The sequence below is a fragment of the Rattus norvegicus genome, chromosome 10 (genome assembly GCF_036323735.1).
Source record: "Rattus norvegicus strain BN/NHsdMcwi chromosome 10, GRCr8, whole genome shotgun sequence".
In the NCBI taxonomy this organism is placed as follows: Eukaryota; Metazoa; Chordata; class Mammalia; order Rodentia; family Muridae; genus Rattus; species Rattus norvegicus.
In genome coordinates, this window is record NC_086028.1 from 2,118,142 (window position 1) to 2,136,838 (window position 18,697).

The 18,697-nt window shown below is 44.3% G+C and overlaps 1 pseudogene; it reads right to left on the minus strand.

The window, feature by feature from the left end:
• Positions 1-14,723: 14,723 nt before the first annotated feature.
• LOC134480739 (large ribosomal subunit protein uL10-like) lies at positions 14,724-18,264 on the minus strand (annotated as a pseudogene).
• Positions 18,265-18,697: the final 433 nt, after the last annotated feature.

Below are 18,697 nucleotides of genomic sequence, written 5' to 3' on the forward strand. Positions count from 1 at the left end.
ATAGCCATGGGGAACTGTTTTGAAATTGAAGTCCTGGTAGATACTAGGGTGCTGAATTGACAGATAAAAACCAGAAGTTGAGAGCAGGGATAGGGCTGCTCACAGGTGACTCCTCAAGACTCGTCAAGCACAGGGCTCCTCTCTTGGAGCCCCTCCCATGGGAGTTCTTTCTCATTTTTCCTTAATCTTGCTCTAAAGAAAAGACATTGAGCTCTTGGAAGGCTGAGGTAGAAAGATTGTTGTGAGTTTGAGGTCAGACTAGACTATGTAGTGAGTTCTAAGCCAGCCTGAGCTACTGAGTGTTGTGCTGCTGTGCCTTAGGACCTGAATCTGATTCCAGGAGTTGTGTGCTGGAAGTAGAGAACCACCTCTCTCCACAGGCACATGGACCACATTCCCCACCTCTGTCAGCTAAATAAAGGTTAGAAGAAGAATTAACTCAGCTGCTTGGGAGGCTGAGGCAGGAAGATGACGAGTTCAAGGACAGTCCAAGAGAGGTCAAGCTCAAAGCTGCAGAGTGAGTTCAAGGTCAGCCTGAGCAACTGGCATTCTTTCTCAAACCAGGGATAAGGGGGTTAAAGGAAAGAAAAGAGAGAGCTGGAGATGCCCTTCAGTGTATGTTTGAGACTGGAGGGGAGGAAAGAGAAGAAACCTGATCCAGTCTCTCTGGTATTCATTCTCTGTGTCCCTAACATGGACTGACCACCATGTCCTCAAGGGCAGGTCCTGTAATGGGGTATAACAGGGCACTGGGTGCAGTTTTGTCCCTAAAAGTCTCTGCAGACTGCAGGGGTGAGATAAAGATATAAGGGACATGAAGATGTGAACAGGACGATGACAGGATAGCAAAGGATTTTGGTTCCAAGGTATGAGCTTCCAGGTCTCAGACTGCATGATTTGTCATTTCCCAAAAACAGAGCTGGAGCAGGTGGATTTCTTGTAAAGGGTATTGAGGGAACAGAGGATGAAGCGCAGAGGAAGGCAAGGACAAGTTCCTGTGTCCAAGTGAGCACGACTCACACAAACAGGACTTCCTAGAGGTTTGTCCAGAAGCTGAATCCTAAGTGCCCATTCAGAGAACAAATGGAAGAAGTTTTAGGCTCCTGCTTTTTATTGGTTGAGGGTTGCCCAATGGGGAATGCCACAGAGAATGAAGCTGATAAATCTAGTTAAAATCCTGGTGGTCAGAGCCAGCGCTGAAATCCGCTGAGGTAAAACATGAGGTCAGGGACAGAAATCTTGCAATTCCTCTCCCTCAGGACTCAAAGAAAACTCTCCAAGCCAGATGAACTTTCCAAATAGTTGGGAATGTGGTGAGACCATGGAGCAAAGAAACCCAAAGGAACTCAACTAGGCAAAGGTCCTGCTGCCAGTAGGAATTCCTGAAGTGGTGGTACAGGCCTCCCCCTGGTGGACAAGCTAAGGCATAAAGAGTCATACCAGGAAGTATTTGATTTAGGTGTGGGCAAATGGAAGAAACTTATTTTCTGACTATAAACATTGCAAAGCTGGAGATATAGTTTAATGGTAGAGAGCCATAGTATTGGAAAAAGAAAGAAAGTGTGCATGTGTTCACATATGTATGCAAATGAGAGATGGGGGAGAGGGAGAGGTTTGTAGCAGCTGGATATTGGCAGAAAAGGAAGTATTAATGGAGAACACAAAGAGAACAACTAAACAGGATTGTGTGTGTCCATAATCCCAGCTGTCTGCAGGCTACTGCTGAAAGAACACAAGTTCAGGTCTTGGTTACATATTGAGTTGAGGCCAGCCTGGGATACATGAATACACACACACATGTACAGACACACACACACACACACACACACACACACACACACACACACACTCCAGTGTTTGGTCAGCTTGTATGTTTTACCCTTGATGATATTGATCATTTCACCTAGCAGGCTGGAAGTTGGGTCATTTGACCAATTAAATGTGGTGAAAGAGACCTAGGTCACTGTTGGTATTCTGTTTAGGCTCCACTCCCACAGCTACTTGGCAGCAGCCAGGTAAGCTCCGCCCCACAGTTGCCTGGCAACAGCCAGCTGTGCCTGAGCCTATAAAAGGGGCTGCTTGCTCCCTCCTCTCTTACTTCCCCTTACCCTCTCTTCCTCCTCTTGCTCTTTGTTCTTCTCTGTTCTTGCCCCCATTCCCCCCACCACGTGTCCATGGCCGGCCACTTTTTCCTCTCTTCTTTTACTCTTTTCTCATTAAACCTTCCACATGGAACCATGATGTCTGAGTGTCTTCTGTCGGGGCTCGGGCCGAGATTAAAATCCTAACAGGCAGAAGCTTTTACAAGTATCAAGTGTCTGGATATATCTATCATTCCTTCTGCCTCAGAACTGCTCGTCCCAGGGAAAGCTAAGCACTTAGTCGTCTGCTGTGCTTATAAGGTATTGGAAAGAAACCTTTTCTGTCTGTTTGTTTTTCAACACAGTGTTTCTCTGTGTAGTCCTGGAACTCATTCTGTAGACTAGGCTGCCCTTGAACTCACAGAAATCCTCCTGCCTCCTGAATGTTGGGATTAAAGGCTTACACACACACACACACACACACACACTACATGCAAGTGCAAAAAATCTTTTTAAAGTTAAAAAAATAATTATATGTTTGTATGCATGTCTCTATATAGGATATAACCTTGTGAGTGCAGGTGCCTGTGGAGGCCAGGAGGATAGCTAGATCCCTGGAATGGGAGTTCTGGGTGATTGTGAACCTCCTGACCTGGGTTCTGGGAGCCAAACTGGTGTTCCACAAGGTCAGCAACCTCTCTTAACCATTGAACTATCTCCCTAGCCTAAGAAATAAATGTTTGTTGTTGTAAAGCTTTGAGAATTGTGCTTGCTTGTTACTGCATCGATACTCCATTTGTCCTGAAGAACTGATACTATTAGAAGAACAATGTATAGAGTTTTTTTACTATGGCCTTCCTGAAATTTTCAGAGAAGACTCAGGGTGAAGTCTTTCCCTTAGATGGATCTTGATTTATATTCCAACTATAATCTGGGAGACTTTGGATAATTCATTCCCTTCCATGTGGCTTGTTCGCCACAAGAGTCAAATAAATTATTTAGTTGTTATAACTTCTGTAAAGAATTTTGCTTTGGAGCTGAGGATAAAATTCAGTGGTAGAGCACTGTCTACCATGCATGGGGTTTATTCCCAGCATCAAAAACAAACAAAACAACAACAACAGACACCCCCCCACCCCAACAAAAAAGGAATTTCTGGTGCAGGTACAATGTATATAGCCCAGAGCAGGTGCTTAGGGCCTTTGAGTCAGTCAGTGTTACAGCCACCCTGATTCTGTGGAGCTGTAGTTATTAGTCAGACTTGTGAGAAGCCACTTAGCAAACTAAAGAGACAAAGGTTATTTTGACTCACAGTTTCTAAGAGTTCTTAGCTCTGTAGATTCTGGGCCTGTGCCAGGCACAGAATCATGAAGGAAGCTGGAAGGGTGTGGAAGTAGAAACAGCTGTTCACTTCATAGCAGCAGGGCACAGAGAGCTGGGAGACAGCCATCCAGGGACGGTGGATGTATTCAAAAGCTCACCCTCTGGGACATACTTCCTCAACTAGGTCCCAATACCTAAAGTTTCCAGAAAGTTCCAAAATAGTTTGTAGGGGGCAAAGTTTCATACTCAAGCCAGAACAGGTATTCATGAATGTGACACTGTTTGATAGTATACAGGAAGACCAGGTCTTTGGGTCCTGATCGCCTGATTGGACTATCTTAGGTCTGCCAGTTTCTGGCTTGAGGGCCCTGGGGGCAGCACAGTGCCTGGTGCCTGGTTTCAAAATACAGTGACTACTTTGGGACTGAAGAGGTGTCTCAGCAGTTAAGAGCACCTCTTCCAGAGGCCCTACACACCACACACACACACACACACACACACACACACACACACACACACACACACACACACCCTATTCTTTTTCTTACTGTTTTCACCATATTTTCCCCTCCTGGACCCATCTTCTTCTTCCCATAAACAACACTTTTTGGAGGATCCAGTCAGTGTCCTGTGCCTTTGATTCAATTCTACAGCTAGCCAGGTGTAGTGGTTTGCCCTGGAGTTATCTGTATTTTGATGGTAATTCCACTGCCTCAAGGACAGCTGCCTAGTCATTTCTCTGTCGGCCTGTCTGCCTCTATCTCTCCCTCATGCACCCACTCAGAGGTGCTCTTTCCACCCCTTCTTTCCCCAAAATATCCTCTCACACTAGAAAAAAAAAAAAAAAAGACTACAACATGGGACGTTTGGAGGAAACTCTGTTCCCGGCTTCCCCCAGCACCTCTTGAGAGATTGCTAGGATGTAGTACTTCTGGGGAGTGAGTAACTGGCCTGGAAAGCAGAAGTCACTGCAGGCCTCCTGTGGTCTCCTGTGCTCACTGTTTATCCACTGTTCAGCACCAAGAATGGGCCATTTTCCTACCAGACACTCCTCTTCCTGGAAGGCCCAGTGCTCGGTGTGAGTTATGGACCATGTGAACAGAGCCACCACCTGTGTCTAAATGCAGGATATTTTCAACCTCCTGCTGGCTCCCTCAGGCCCTGAAGTCAATAATTCTGTCTTAGTTACCGTTCTACTGCCATAACAAGAGACATCATAACCAAGGAAACGAAGTGCCTTGATTATGGGGGCTTGCTTACAGCTTTCGAGGGTTAGTCCCTGGTCATCATGGTAGGAAGCAGAGAGACAGTGCTGGATCAATAGATGAGAAGTTTACATCCTTACTTGCATGCAGAGAGACACACATTGGGCATTGCATGGGGTTTTTAAACTTGAAAGCTCATCCCAAATGGCACACCTCCTCCAACAAGACCATGACTTCCAATCCTTCTCAGACAATTCCACTAGCTGTGGACCAAGCATTCAAACATAAGGGGGCATTCTCATTCAAACCACCACAGCTATCCACACCCAGGGTTTCTGCGTTGATTATGTTTTGTGTGCATCAAATCATACCATGTGCAATCCAAGGTCAGCTTACCTTCCAGGAAGCAGAGTCAAGATGACGTGATGACAAAAAGTATGTGGGGACAGCACTGTGTTGGGCAAAAGGACAGACAACACTGGGCAGGGACAAAGATCACACTGTAATGTGGACACCACTCATTGCTTGACACCTCTGAGGGTGCTCTTCACGTGCAGAAACGATTGTGGTTGAAAGAAGATTTTTGGTTTATTTTGACCAGTTTATTATTTTGACCATGGACACGGTTTGTTTTCTGAGACACTCTATAACCCTTAATGAATGTTGGTATCTGTACCTACTTCCCAGGGACATAGTTACATATATTGAAACCAGTTGCAACATAGTTACATGTGCTGAAATCAATCTCCCTTCAGATCCCAGGGCCAGATATCTGAGTGTAACCACAACCATCCTTTCTGTATCTGGTAGAGGGTGATCTTTATTGGAGCTTCTCTCCCCTCTACCCAAGCAGGGCTTCTCCAGGTAGCCTTGGCTATCCTGAAACTAGATCTGTAGACCAGGCTGGCCTCAAATTCACAGGCATTTGCCTGCTTCTGATTCCCAAGTGCTGGACCAAAGTTTGAGCCACTACCGCCTGGCCAGCTTTTTTTTTTAGGTGTGACTTTTAATACACCAGCCTTTCAAGATGGGAATCTCAAAATCTTTTCACCAAAGCTATCTTTATATTGGAGGTGTGGTCTAGTTTGAGTATGGTATGGCCTTGTTGGAGGAAATGTAGGATTGGGAGTGGGCTTTGAGATTTCAGAAGCTCAAGACAGGCCTAGTGATCAGACATAGAAGTCTTAACTACCTGCCCAGCACCATGTCTGCCTGGATGTTGTCATACTCCTGCCATGATGATAATGGACTGAACCTCTGAACTGTAAGGCAGCCCCAATTAAATATTTTTCTTTATAAGAGCTGCTGTGGTCACTGTTCCTCTTCACAGCAATAGAACCCTGGCTAAGACACATCTATAACCTCAGTTTGGTATACCTTAATGGATATCTGTTATCGATCTTTGCTGTGGAAAGAGTACAAGGTACCTTCTCCACATGCTCGGTCTCATCAATTTTTAAGGCAAAGCTGAGGTTGCAAGGATCCCCATAGACTTGACTTCAGGTCCTGAGATGGCAGGGATATAGAGGAGAATAGGATGTGGGCTAATATGATGCTCAGAGCCCAAGGAAACTAGAAGGCACTGAGGTTTGGGGAAGGTGTCTAGCAGGACAGCTTATCAGCCTCTATTCCCTTTTGTCTGCATCCTGGCAGCCACTCAGAGCTATCTGCACCACAATTCTCCACAGAGCTCAGTAAAGTGACAAAGTATCTTGTCCCTGCCAGCGGGGACCCAGTTATTCAGGGTCCCGAAGGGGTGCTACCCTTGGGCCTAAATGGGGGGCGAGAGAAGAAGGAGACCAAGCAAATTTCTGTTGTCAAGGTCTCATTTATTGGGATGAATGTTACAGCTTTTAAGGCTTTCAGGTAGGGGGAGTGTCCTTTGTGAAACATGAAGGAGGGGGAGATGAGGGTATAGGCAGTGATAGCTGGAGGCAAAGAGGTCAGGCGATGAGGTCAGGTGGTGGAGACACTGGGTGTAGACTGAGGAGATAACTGGTATCTGCTCGAGCTGAGGCATCCCTTGAATGTTATCTTCCTGTGCCGTAAATTCATGGGAGAGGCTTTCATTCAACAATCTTAAGGCTTATGGCAGTCATCTTAGGGCTGAGTCTCTGTGGCCAAACAGCCCAGAGTCACCTAGTCACTTTGAGCCATGAAGTCAAAAAGCGGCTAGGCCCAAATCCAATATGGCTCCGTGCATCTACCCCATTTTTCTTTTTTAAAAGACCATTAGGTGGAAGTAGTGGTCTGAGAGAGATCAGACATGCCTCACAGAGTGCCCAGCTCGGCCATGGTGAGCCACTCTTGCAGTTAGGACTGCACCCCAATGGCTAGGAATGAACTTATGCTGTAACACACCGTTCTGGGCTATACGTGTGTGTTATTGGGGGAGAAACTGGGCAGAGGAGCATTTGACCGGCCCGCACGTTTAAACGGGGTGTAGCCACCTCTGTCTTAGGATCGACCTCTTGAACCCCAGCCTTATCCATCATAGGATCACCTTGTCACCCCCAAGGTTCCTGTCTTAGATTGGTCAAGGGTCAGAGGAAGTTGCCCGTCCCTGAGGATAGCTACATTAGATCATCTTCTCATTCCTCTTATTTGAGCCCAGGGGCGAAAGAGTAGGGGCCAGATGGCATTAATATAAGAGATTATGGAAATTGAGCCTCTCCCGATAAGTAGTGGGCACCTCATCTAGTTAGTTGTCTTTCTGGGTCTCCTCAGCTGTTACCACCAAGGGCCGTAGTCAAGCCGCTCCTGTACTAAAATTTAGAATTCCCAATTGTTAGCAACTACTCCTGAAAGTTCACCCACTGTGCTTGCCTAACAATAGATTGGGGGAGGGTAACTCCAGACACTGCAGACACAATGGCTGCAGCAGTAATGGCTGCTACAATAGCAGCGAAAATGCCAAGGTCTTTCCCAGGACAGTTCAGGATCGGTCATTCTTCTCTGGAACAACCAGCAGGCAATGGAACCATGTCTGAGATCTGCAGAACCAGGGCAGAGTTCTCCAGTCCACAGCAGCTTCACGCAGATGGCATTTTTGTGAAGCTATAGACTGTAAAATGACAACACCAGTTAAGGCAGCAAGAGTCGCCAGGGGAATGAGGGGAGCAGGGGTAACAGCTGGAGTCCAGTCTTCTCCAGAAAGCAGCAGTGCACAGAGGGTCTGAGCATAGGTCACAGTGGGACGGGACACACACAGTGGTAACGCTGACTGCAGCAACGCCAAAATCTCTGTTATGACAAAAGATGAGGGGGGATCTTCCATCTTCCTCTCTGGGCAGAGGAATGACTCTAGGGACCCGAACCAGGAGAGCTGAATCTTCATGTAACCAGGATCAGCAAGTCTCACCAACCATCTCTGGCAGCTGGCATACTCTTGTAGCATCCTGTAGAAAAAACACAAAGATTCCCTCTTCCCCATATAAAATATCTGAACAGGATCATGCCAATATGTGGATCTTTTTATTTCACCTAGGCAGAAGTATGCCTAGTTGTAGGGTGCCATAAACTCAGAGTGTTCCTTGGCATCCAAATTTTAAAATTGGAAATAAAAGGAGTATTATTAAATAATTGTATAGCATACAGGGATGTAACTCCCCCCTTTTTATTTATTAAGATATAGTTAAGATATTATTTATTAAGATAAGTCCTTTGAGGATTAAATTGAGGACACTGAGCACTTGTATTTATAAATTGACTTGTATACCAAATTATTGTCTCCAGCATTATTGTTTTGGATATATAAAGAATGAGATTTTTTGACTAATTGTTCCTATGTAAGGCCTATAATCTGCCTGGTATCATTGTCCTCCCTTGCTAAGGGGTCCAGGCAATCCAGTTGAGTTCTTAAATGGCCTATAAAGGAACAGTACTTAGTGCTCTTAACCACTAAGCCATCTCTCCAGCACCTCACAAGTTTTATTTACCTAAACATAAGCATTAATTAGAAATGCCAACTCCTGTAAACATTGTCCAGATTCAGTCATACTAGAAATCCCTGAGCCGCAGAGTTGAAAGTAAGCAAATGGAGTCTTCCTCTTTTCAAGAGGGTGTGTTATCAACTCCATTACCATTTTCAAAGAGCTGGGTCTATGGTTTTGTTTAGTTGTCTGAGTCAGAGCACTGAAAGGACAGTGAGTTGTCAGACATTCACACTGAAATCATCACTCACTGATTTTAAGTAGAAAAACCTGCCTCTAATAAAGCATTAAGTAATTGTAAAATTTGAGGGCTAGTAGTATCTAAAAGGGGAAACTTTTTAATCAACTGTAAACCATAAGCCACACATTGGCTATCAGTATATGAATTGAAAGCTTGATTTTTTTTAACATTTTAAAAACTGGCCACAGTTAATTAATAATCTGTGCTGAAGCAGGGGAAACTCAAGAGAATAAACAAGTGATCCAATCATACATGTAGCCTTTTCATTAGACGAACCACCTATAAATACAGTAAGCGCATTTTCTATGGGTTGCATGCACAAATTTACAGGAAGTACAAAAGCATGCAAGGAGTAAAATTATCAATTTTGCCTGAAATTTGTATATGTAATAGGCCAAATATCAGTATTTTGTAATAACCAATTAACTGTTGTTTGGAATAAGATATGTTTTACCAGGTTTCTTTTTAAAATACTTCCATGACTCTAGCCTACAATTCTGTACTAATACGACAAAAGCTTTATCTCCAATAAGGATAACAAAGTTGAGTCTTCTGGTAAGGTGAGGTACTTTGGCAATTAACATATCCTTAGAAGCTTAAAATTAGTTTTAAATGGTAAAAGTGAATATTGAATCTTTTCTGAAGCAATAGCTACTCCCCAAATATTAAAGCTCATTTTGAGAGCAAAGGTTTGTAGTAAAAATTTCCATATAAACAAACTGCATTAATCCTTCGTAAATCCTGTAACAATCTCTACCTGTTTGATTTTTTTCTCAATTATAAATAAATTTGAGTTAGTCAATTTAACACTGGCAATCCTTAATCACAATCCTTAAGTTCTCCTTGTAACACCAGAGCACAGCCACAACTTTGGGAAGTCACCTGAGTTCTGAGTACTTGACTAGGCAGCTGTCCTTGGGGCAGTGGAATTAGCATCAAAATACAGGTTACTTTAGGGCAAACCACAACTTTGGAAAGCAAAACTCAACCTCCAACAAATGATCTAGTCTCCAAAATCCAGTCTCCAGTCTATCCTTCATGCTACAAAGTTTGACTGCCAATTCCTACATATGAACACATGATGGTGCGGTCTCCGATACCTCAACAAAGAGACATTGCCCTAAATTCTTTTAGAAGCCTGGTTTCTAGAATAAGAATTCCATAAAAATATACTCAATTTAGACCTATTTCCCTAGGTTGGCTCATGCCACATGTTGTCTAGAATGACTTCATCCAAATTACCAGCTTTATATCAACTTTCTGTTACCAATATTATACCTTTTTAACCATATCCAATAACTTAAAAGCCAATAATCCATGACCAAGGCATGTAGAGCATATTTATACATTTAAAACCAACCAGAAACAAAATTGAAGTGGCTACACATGTCTTTAATATTTAGACCAAGCACCATTTTTTACTTTTCTAGCTGTGATTTTAAGAGAAGCACCTTGTCACCTGTTGAGTCTAATAATCACAGTCAAAGATTTTTCTAAGAGAAACAGCCATCAGTTTCATTACCATAGAAGCTGTGAAGCTCCTGGTGTCTTTAGGATCAGCTAGTATAAACATTTAGCCACCCCCTGTGGAGCTTGCCCAACGGACTTAGGCTTCTAGCTACAGATGTAGGCTCTAAAAGCCAATTGAAAGTGCTTTTTATTCGTTGTTCCCTTCTTGAAACGAGTTAAAACCAAGTCAAGGTGTGAACGACCGGCAGATAAAGTTTTTTTTTTTTTTTTTTTTTTTTTTTACCATTTTTTCTTTTGAACATGAAACATAAAACATTTAAGCAACAAGAAACAAAAACCACAGACATAAACTGACAGACATGGACAGCTTGGTGCACCAAGGACAGACAATAGACAAAGAGGGAAAAAAGTAGATGGTGTCCCACCGAAGGGACCTACATATCCTACCTATGGAACCCAGAACCAGAAATAAGCATTTCTCCAATAGGAGCCAGCAGAGAGGCAGGACATCTCCTGCTTTCCCTCTGTTCCTAAGAGAGCTCTGAAAAGGGTTTTTCTCTTTCTCCAAAGCATCTGCGGAGAGTCCGGGAGGATTGTTTTTCCCAAACCCATTCTCTCTCATGTCTAGGGTGTAAACTATCTCTAATCAGGGTCCAAAGACTAAAATATAACTCTAAAAGAACGCATACACAAAAACACTTTACCATTACCTTGTCCCTTTTTTATTACAATTTTTACTTACGCTAGCCCAAATCATCAAGGCCTTTTCTAGCCCATCTTACCCCAAGGACACTTTTCATCAACAAAACAAAAAAAAATTGATTAAATCCTTTTTCTTAACTCTTTCCTCTCTCCCTGAATGAGCGCTTGATCTCTCCTATGAATCAAGCCTCCTTAGACAATACCTTCCCCAGGGCAATGGGACGACACTTATTCAACCTGTCTTACCTCCCTCTCCAGCGATGCACGGGCGATGCAGCCTGAAGAGTACTCAATCTCTCCGCGGATCTCCTGTCTCCGTCGTCCGGTAGTTGGCCATACTTCGGGGTCCCTGTTCGAGCGCCACTTGTCCCCGCCAGCGGGGACCCAGTTATTCAGGGTCCCAAAGGGGCGCTACCCTTGGGCCTAAATTGGGGGCGAGAGAAGAAGGAGACCAAGCAAAAGTTCTGTTGTCAAGGTCTCATTTATTGGGATGAATGTTACAGCTTTTAAGGCTTTCAGGTAGGGGGAGTGTCCTTTGTGAAACATGAAGGAGGGGGAGATGAGGGTATAGGCAGTGATAGCTGGAGGCAAAGAGGTCAGGTGATGAGGTCAGGTGGTGGAGACACTGGGTGTAGACTGAGGAGATAACTGGTATCTGCTCGAGCTGAGGCATCCCTTGAATGTTATCTTCCTGTGCCGTAAATTCATGGGAGAGGCTTTCATTCAACAATCTTAAGGCTTATGGCAGTCATCTTAGGGGTGAGTCTCTGTGGCCAAACAGCCCAGAGTCACCTAGTCACTTTGAGCCATGAAGTCAAAAAGCGGCTAGGCCCAAATCCAATATGGCTCCGTGCAGTATCTGGAGAGAACTATGTGAGAGTTTCTTCACATAGAATCTTCTCTCGTTTGGGGGAATCAGTCAGTTCTACCTCACACTGTGAACTAAGAGCTCTAGGGCAGCTATGAAGCTCTGAGGAGAGCAGGGCCCTCTTCCACACAAGGCTGCTGAGCCCTCATGCAACTCCATGGGAGCCATAGTGCCTTGCTCCTGCAGACTACCCTTCAGGGTAGCTCATTTATGTAAGCACCGCTGTAAACCTCACCCAAGTCAGATCCTCAGAAAGTACTCTCTCCAAAGCTCTGACTCCCTCCTCCCCCAGAGTCCTTTCCTGGGCTGGGCACCTCTCTTTACTTTTTCCCATGACACATCACAGCTCGGTGCTATCTGGTGTGTTTGTTTCAAAGCATCTAAAACATCTAAAGCCCAGATCTGGAAATGTAGCTCAGTGGTACAGCATTTGCCTGGCATCTGAAGCCCCAGGTGTAATTCTCAGCAAAGAAAAGGCAATGAGTGGCGCTATGGGGTGGCCTAGCAGTCTAGAGAACTCTGCTCTTGAAGAGAACCCAGCACCCATATTGTGACTTACAGCCACCTATAAAACTCCAGTTGTAGAGGATCTGGCTTGCTTTTCTGGGCCTCCTTGAAAACCAGACACGCACATAGTAGACATACATGTAGGCAAAATTTTATATGTATAAGATAAAAGTATCTTTAAAACAAACAAACATCTGAAACCCAAAGAAGTCAGAATGTGACTGATTTCTTCACCATATTTGGTAGGAAATGTGGCTAATGTTCCATGCATGTCTGATGTTATAGAAATAACTTCTATTAATATCTCCCACCTTATCTTCAAGAGAGATCATGGAGGAACATAGAGGAGAATAGGATGTGGTGCCTTGCCCGGCTCTGCAGTGTACCCTTCAGGGAGAAGCTACTCTGTTGACTCAGATACCTGAAAAAAATGTCAATGTTCAACCCATTCAGCTTTTCCTTATGTTGTGAATACTGTAACATCATCAGGTGACCTTTTGGGGGGCGGTGAACTAAGGATCTCCTCCCTATTACATTACACACTCTGAAAGTCTAAGTGACTGATAAAAACTTCAGACTGTGGGGTGCTGAAATGTTACAGACTGAAACCCAAGGTATCTTAGGCTATCTTAGTCCCCAAATGTCCATTTATTCCTCCCTCTGTGTGTGACTTAACATCACTGTGATTGTTGGGTACATCTTTTTGGAGTGTACAGTCAGACCCCTATTTTTTACAGCCCAAGAAGTTCAAGGCCTATCAGGACTAATGGAAAGTTCGAGGGTAGTCTGAGCTAAGTTGTGAGACCCTGTCATAAGCAAGCAAGCAAAAAATAAACACAAAAATGATTGAGTTGTGCATGGACACATACATCTTTAACTCTAGTACTTGAGAGGCAGAGGCAGGAATGTATCTCTGTGAGTTTGAGGCCAGCATGTCCCAGAGTCATCAGGACAACATAATAAGACCCTGTCAAAAAGAAAAAAGAAAAGTAAAAAGGAAAGGAAGAAAAGGAAGGAAGTAGAAAACAAAAGAGGACTAAATAAGCTTAGCTAAGACATGCACAAATACAGTCTCAGCACTGGACACTGAGACAGGAGGATAAAGAGTGTGAGGCCATCCTGGACTATGTAAACAAACCTGTAACAAAATAAAAACAAATAAGTAAACAAGGAAAAAAATGAGCCAAGGAAGAAAGTTCTAAGGCAAGCGTGAGCATCTGCATTGGATTCCTGAACATATGTATAAGATAGGAACAGCAATGCAAGTCTACAGTTCTAGAGCCCTTAGAGCAAGGTGGGAATCCTTAAACACTTGAGAGCCAACTAGCCTGGTGTAAGTACAGAGAACAAGAAGAGACTCTTTTTCAAACAGATAGAAGACAGGCACCCAAGCTTGTCTTCTGACCATACAAATGCACTCTGGCACACACACATACCATATAAAATACACACATAATTGTTTAAAAAATTCAAAATGGGATTGGAGAGATGACTCAGAGATTGAGTATTGCCTGCTTTTCCAGAAGTCCTAGGTTCAAATCCCAACACCTACATGGTGGCTTGCAACTATCTGCATCTCTGCATCAGGGGACGTGACACCTTCTTCTGGTTTGTGTGGGCACCAGACATGCATCTGTTGTACAGATGTACATGCAAGTAAACATTCAGACACATAAACTTTTTTAGTTTATTTATTTAATTTAGTTTATTTTTTTAATGTCTTTTCAAAATTAAAATTGAGGTGGAGAATGATTGAGAAAGTCACAGGACATCAACCTCTGGCCTCCAGGTACACATTCACATATATATGCCCACATGCACACATATATGCACACATGCACACATATATGCTCACATGAATGCACCTTCAAATAATATATATTTAAGAAATAGTACTTTTAGAGCTAGAGAGATGATGGTTCAAAGGCCAAGAGCACTAGTTGCTCTTTCAGAAGACTCTGGTTCAACTCCCAATATCCACTTGGTAGCTTACAGATATCGGTAACTGCAGTTCTTGGGAATCTGACACCTTCTTCTGGTCTCTGAGGGCACCAGGTACACACACACACACACAAACACACACACACACACACACACACACACACACACACACATATATATAAACAAAACACATGAAATACTAGTAAAAAATTAAATAGTACTTTCTCATTAAACAGTATCAATTGTTTAAATATATCTTCTTTTTATACTTTTCATAAATTATTATTTATTATGTGTACATACACACATCTATATATGAGGAAATCAGGAGGTCAGAGGAGACACAGATCCCCTGGAACTGGAGTTACAGGCAGTTGTGAGCTGACTGATGTAGGTACTCAGAATGGAACTCCCATCCTATGCAAGAATAATGATCCATCTGCCCAGCCTGGTTTGGTTTTTGGCTTCTTGAGACTGTTTCTCTGTGTAGCTGTCCTGGTACTCACTCTATGTAGACCAGACTGGCCTCAAAGAATTCAGATGTCTGCTTGCCTCTGCCTTCAAGTGGCATGCACCACTACGTGAAGATGATTGTTTCTCCTCAAGTGATTACAAGCATAATTACATTGAATGCAAGGATGAAGTTTTTTAGATTTCAGAAAAACATTATTTTTTTTGGTTTATATTATTTATTTAATCTATATGAGTACACTGTAGCTGTCTTCAGACACATCAGAAGAGGGCATCAGATCTCATTACAGATGGTTGTGAGCTACCACGTGGTTGCTGGGAATTGAACTCAGGACCTCTGGAAAAGCAGTCAGTGCTCTTACTGCTGAGCCGTCTCTCCAGCCCTTCTAAGAGCACCTTCAACTCATCCTTGTTTGAAAGGGTTTTAAGAAACAGTGGGTAAGGCAGCTGCGATTTCTTCCCTTTCAAGAAGTTTGCTGATTTATCGTGGTGGTTTTAATGAAACCTGTCCCGTTGGCCCATCGGGAGTGGCACTACTAGGAGGTGTGGCCTTGCTGGAATAGGTGGGGTCTTGTTGGAGGAAGTGGTCACTGGGGGCCGACCTTGAGGTCTTAGATGCTCATGCTATGCCCAGTGTGGCAATCTCTTCCCTTTGCCTGTGGATCCAGACGTAGAACTCTCAGGCTCTTCTCCACCACGGTGTCTGCCAGTGTGCCGCCATGCTTCCTTGTCGCCCTCAAGGTTCCATGTGTAGATTGGTCAAGGGTCAGAGGAAGTTGCCCGTCGATGAGAATAGCTACATCAGGTCATCTTCTCATTCCTCTTACTTGAGCCCAGGGGCGAAGGAGCAGGGGCCAGAAGGCATTAATTTAAGAGATTGTGGAAGTTGAGCCTCTCCCGATAAGTAGTGGGCACCTCATCTGGTTCTCCTCAGCTGCTACCACCAAGGGCCGTAGTCAAGCCGCTCCTATAATAAAATTTAGTATTCCCAATTGTTAGCAACTACTCCAGAAAGTTCACCCACTGTGCTTGCCTAACAATAGATTGGGGGAGGGTAACTCTAGACACTGCAGACACAATGGCTGCAGCAGTAATGGCTGCCACAATAGCAGTGAAAATGCCAAGGTCTTTCCCAAGACAGTTCAGGATCAGTCATTCTTCTCTGGAACAACCAGCAGGCAATGGAACCACGTCTGAGATCTGCAGAACCAGGGCAGAGTTCCCCAGTCCACAGCAGGTTCCAGCAAGCAGCAGTGCACAGAGGGTCGGAGCGCAGGCCTCGATGGGACAGGACACAATGACTGCAGCAACGCCAGAATTTCTGTGATGACAAAAGATGAGGGGGAATCCTCCGTCTTCCTCTCAGGGCAGAGGAATGACTCCAGGGACCCGAACCACGAGAGCTGAATCTTCATGCTCCCAGGATCAGCATGTCTCACCAGACACTCAGGCAGCTGGCACACTCCTGTAGCATCCTCCAATCTGTCCCTTCTCCTATGCCGGCTGGGCTCCAGGGACGTCCCGTAGGTGGTACCCCCTTTCTTCTCTGATCTCGGTGGGACCTCCATTTGTCGGCGCCAGCACCAACACAGTACCGAGAATCGGGCGAAAGCCTACAGGATGAAAGAAACACACACACACACACACACACACACACACACACACACAGGTTATCATGTCAAGCCAGGAGAGGAAGAGAGGAAAAGAGAGAGAGGGGGGGGGGAAGGAAGAGCGGAAGGAAGAGTGAGAGGTGAGGAAGAAGAGTGAGACGAAAAACATTATTATATTGCACTTTGAGACAGTGAAAATTCACAAGAAGCCATCATCATTCTTGGTTTTAGAGATAAAGATACAGTGGAAAAGAGTGGTCCAGTCAGAAAGGAGAGATTTTCCCAGGATCCCCTTCTGCCTTCAAAAGGTGAGACACTCATTTTAAGTTCTATACCCTCAGCCTGGTACCCTTCCCCCCATTCAGCTGAGCCAAAGCCCAAACCTTTGATTGTTTTCAGAGCAGGGCTTTCCAGGCCAGAGAGGATCAGGACAAAGGGCTGGGTCAACTATACCTAGGAAAAAGTCACCCCTACCACTGACTGGTTCTATCCTGTTCCAACACCTGCTGGATGATCAGCCAAAGGGGAAGGGGGAGATGTTCAGCAGTGTGGCTTCTCCGGCTCCTACCTTGTCTCTAGTTTTTATCAGCTGCACATCACTCTGAATTTCAATTGTACCTCTGGAGATTTTAGTGGTAATGCCTGAAGCTAGGAAGAAAGAGGTCTTCTCAGGTCCCAGACCAGTGTTCTGAGCAGGCACAGTGGTCTCACATGGGGCGACAGCACCAGCTCAAGTAGCAACTGGTACCTTATTGGCCAGCAGCATGGCCCTAATCTCAGTGAGGTCCTTTAACCCTTGTGAACACGAAGTCACCTGCATGTGATCTCCTCTAGAACTGGGTTGTTTTCCAGATGCCCCTGATGACTTTGAGAATTGTGGTGCTCTTACCCATCAACACCACAGCATTCCCTCCAAGGGACATGCAGATCTGCTGCATCTGCTTGGAGTCTACATAGTCCATTCCCACAATGAAGCGTTTTGGGTTAACCATCCAAAAGTTGGATGATCTTAAGGAAGAAGTTGAAGTTCCAGGTTGCTCTGTCCTTCCTGGGCATCACAGCAGTGATCAGGGATTGCCAAGCAAGATTTAAAGAAAATGTCATTCTAACGAGGATGCCTGGTGAGAGCCTTTGTTTTTTTAATCCAGGTTTTCACACAACACTACACCTGGTTACAGGGATGCCCAGGTCCAGCAGCTGCACCTGTTGAAAGCTCTTTTCAGATGCAGCCCTGTGAGGTCCTATAGCCTATGCAATAGCAGAAGTAATAGCAATTCTTGCAGGAAGTGTTCTACACTTGTACTTGCGGGGGCGGGATCCAGTGGTGGTGGTACAGGAACAATTAGAGTCCAGTTGGAGTCAGAAGGCAGGTTGCTTGTAGACAGAATAGAAAGAGACATGGCAGTTCCCCCTTGTTTGTGTCTATTTATGTGTGTCCACTTCAGTGTCCACTTCGTGTGTGTGTGTGTGTGTGTGTGTGTGTGCGCGTGTGTGTGTGTGTGTGTTTAAAGGCCAGAGGATGATTTGTTCTGTTTTTTGAGATGGTCTCTCAGGGCCAGAAGCTCATCACTGTATGTTAAGAAGTGTAGTGTCTCTATTGTATGCACAGTTTACTGCTCTTACAGAAACTTAATAGTTTCCTTACAAAGACTTTCACATTTTCCTACTGTCATTCCTCAGCATGAAAGTACCAAATCACTAAGTTGTTGTTACAATGTCCAATTTTTTTTTAATTACACAGGGACTCACTATGTCTCCTTTAGCTTTCCTGGATCTTTGCTTGTCTCTGCTTCTGATAAAAGGTTTGTGCGGCCTGACTTGATTGCTTAATTTTTAAAAGTGCTGTAAGAGGGGTTGGGGATTTAGCTCAGTGGTAGAGCACTTGCCTAGGAAGCGCAAGGCCCTGGGTTCGGTCCCCAGCTCTGAAAAAAAAAAAAGAACCAAAAAAAAAAAAAAGTGCTGTAAGAGCCTGTGGGATGACTCAGCAGCTGTTTGCTGTTAAGCCTGACAGCCATGTGACCCCAGGACTCACAAGGGAGAAGTATAAGTTTCCTCTGACCTCATGGTTGAGCCCTTATACTTCCCCCTCCCAAACAAATACATATGGAAAATGTGAAGATTCTCTGTTCTACAGTATCCAGTATTTAGCAAAGACTTACTTCTTTATGTAAAAAGATGTGTATCCATCTGATGAAGATGCCAATTTGCTTTTGTCTAATGAGTGGTAAAATTATATGTATACCAAAGAATTGTTTAAATCGCAGGGTATGATGGCTATGTCTATAATTCAAGCATTATGGAAGTGGAGGCAAGAGGATCAGGTCATCCTCAGTCACATAGTGAATT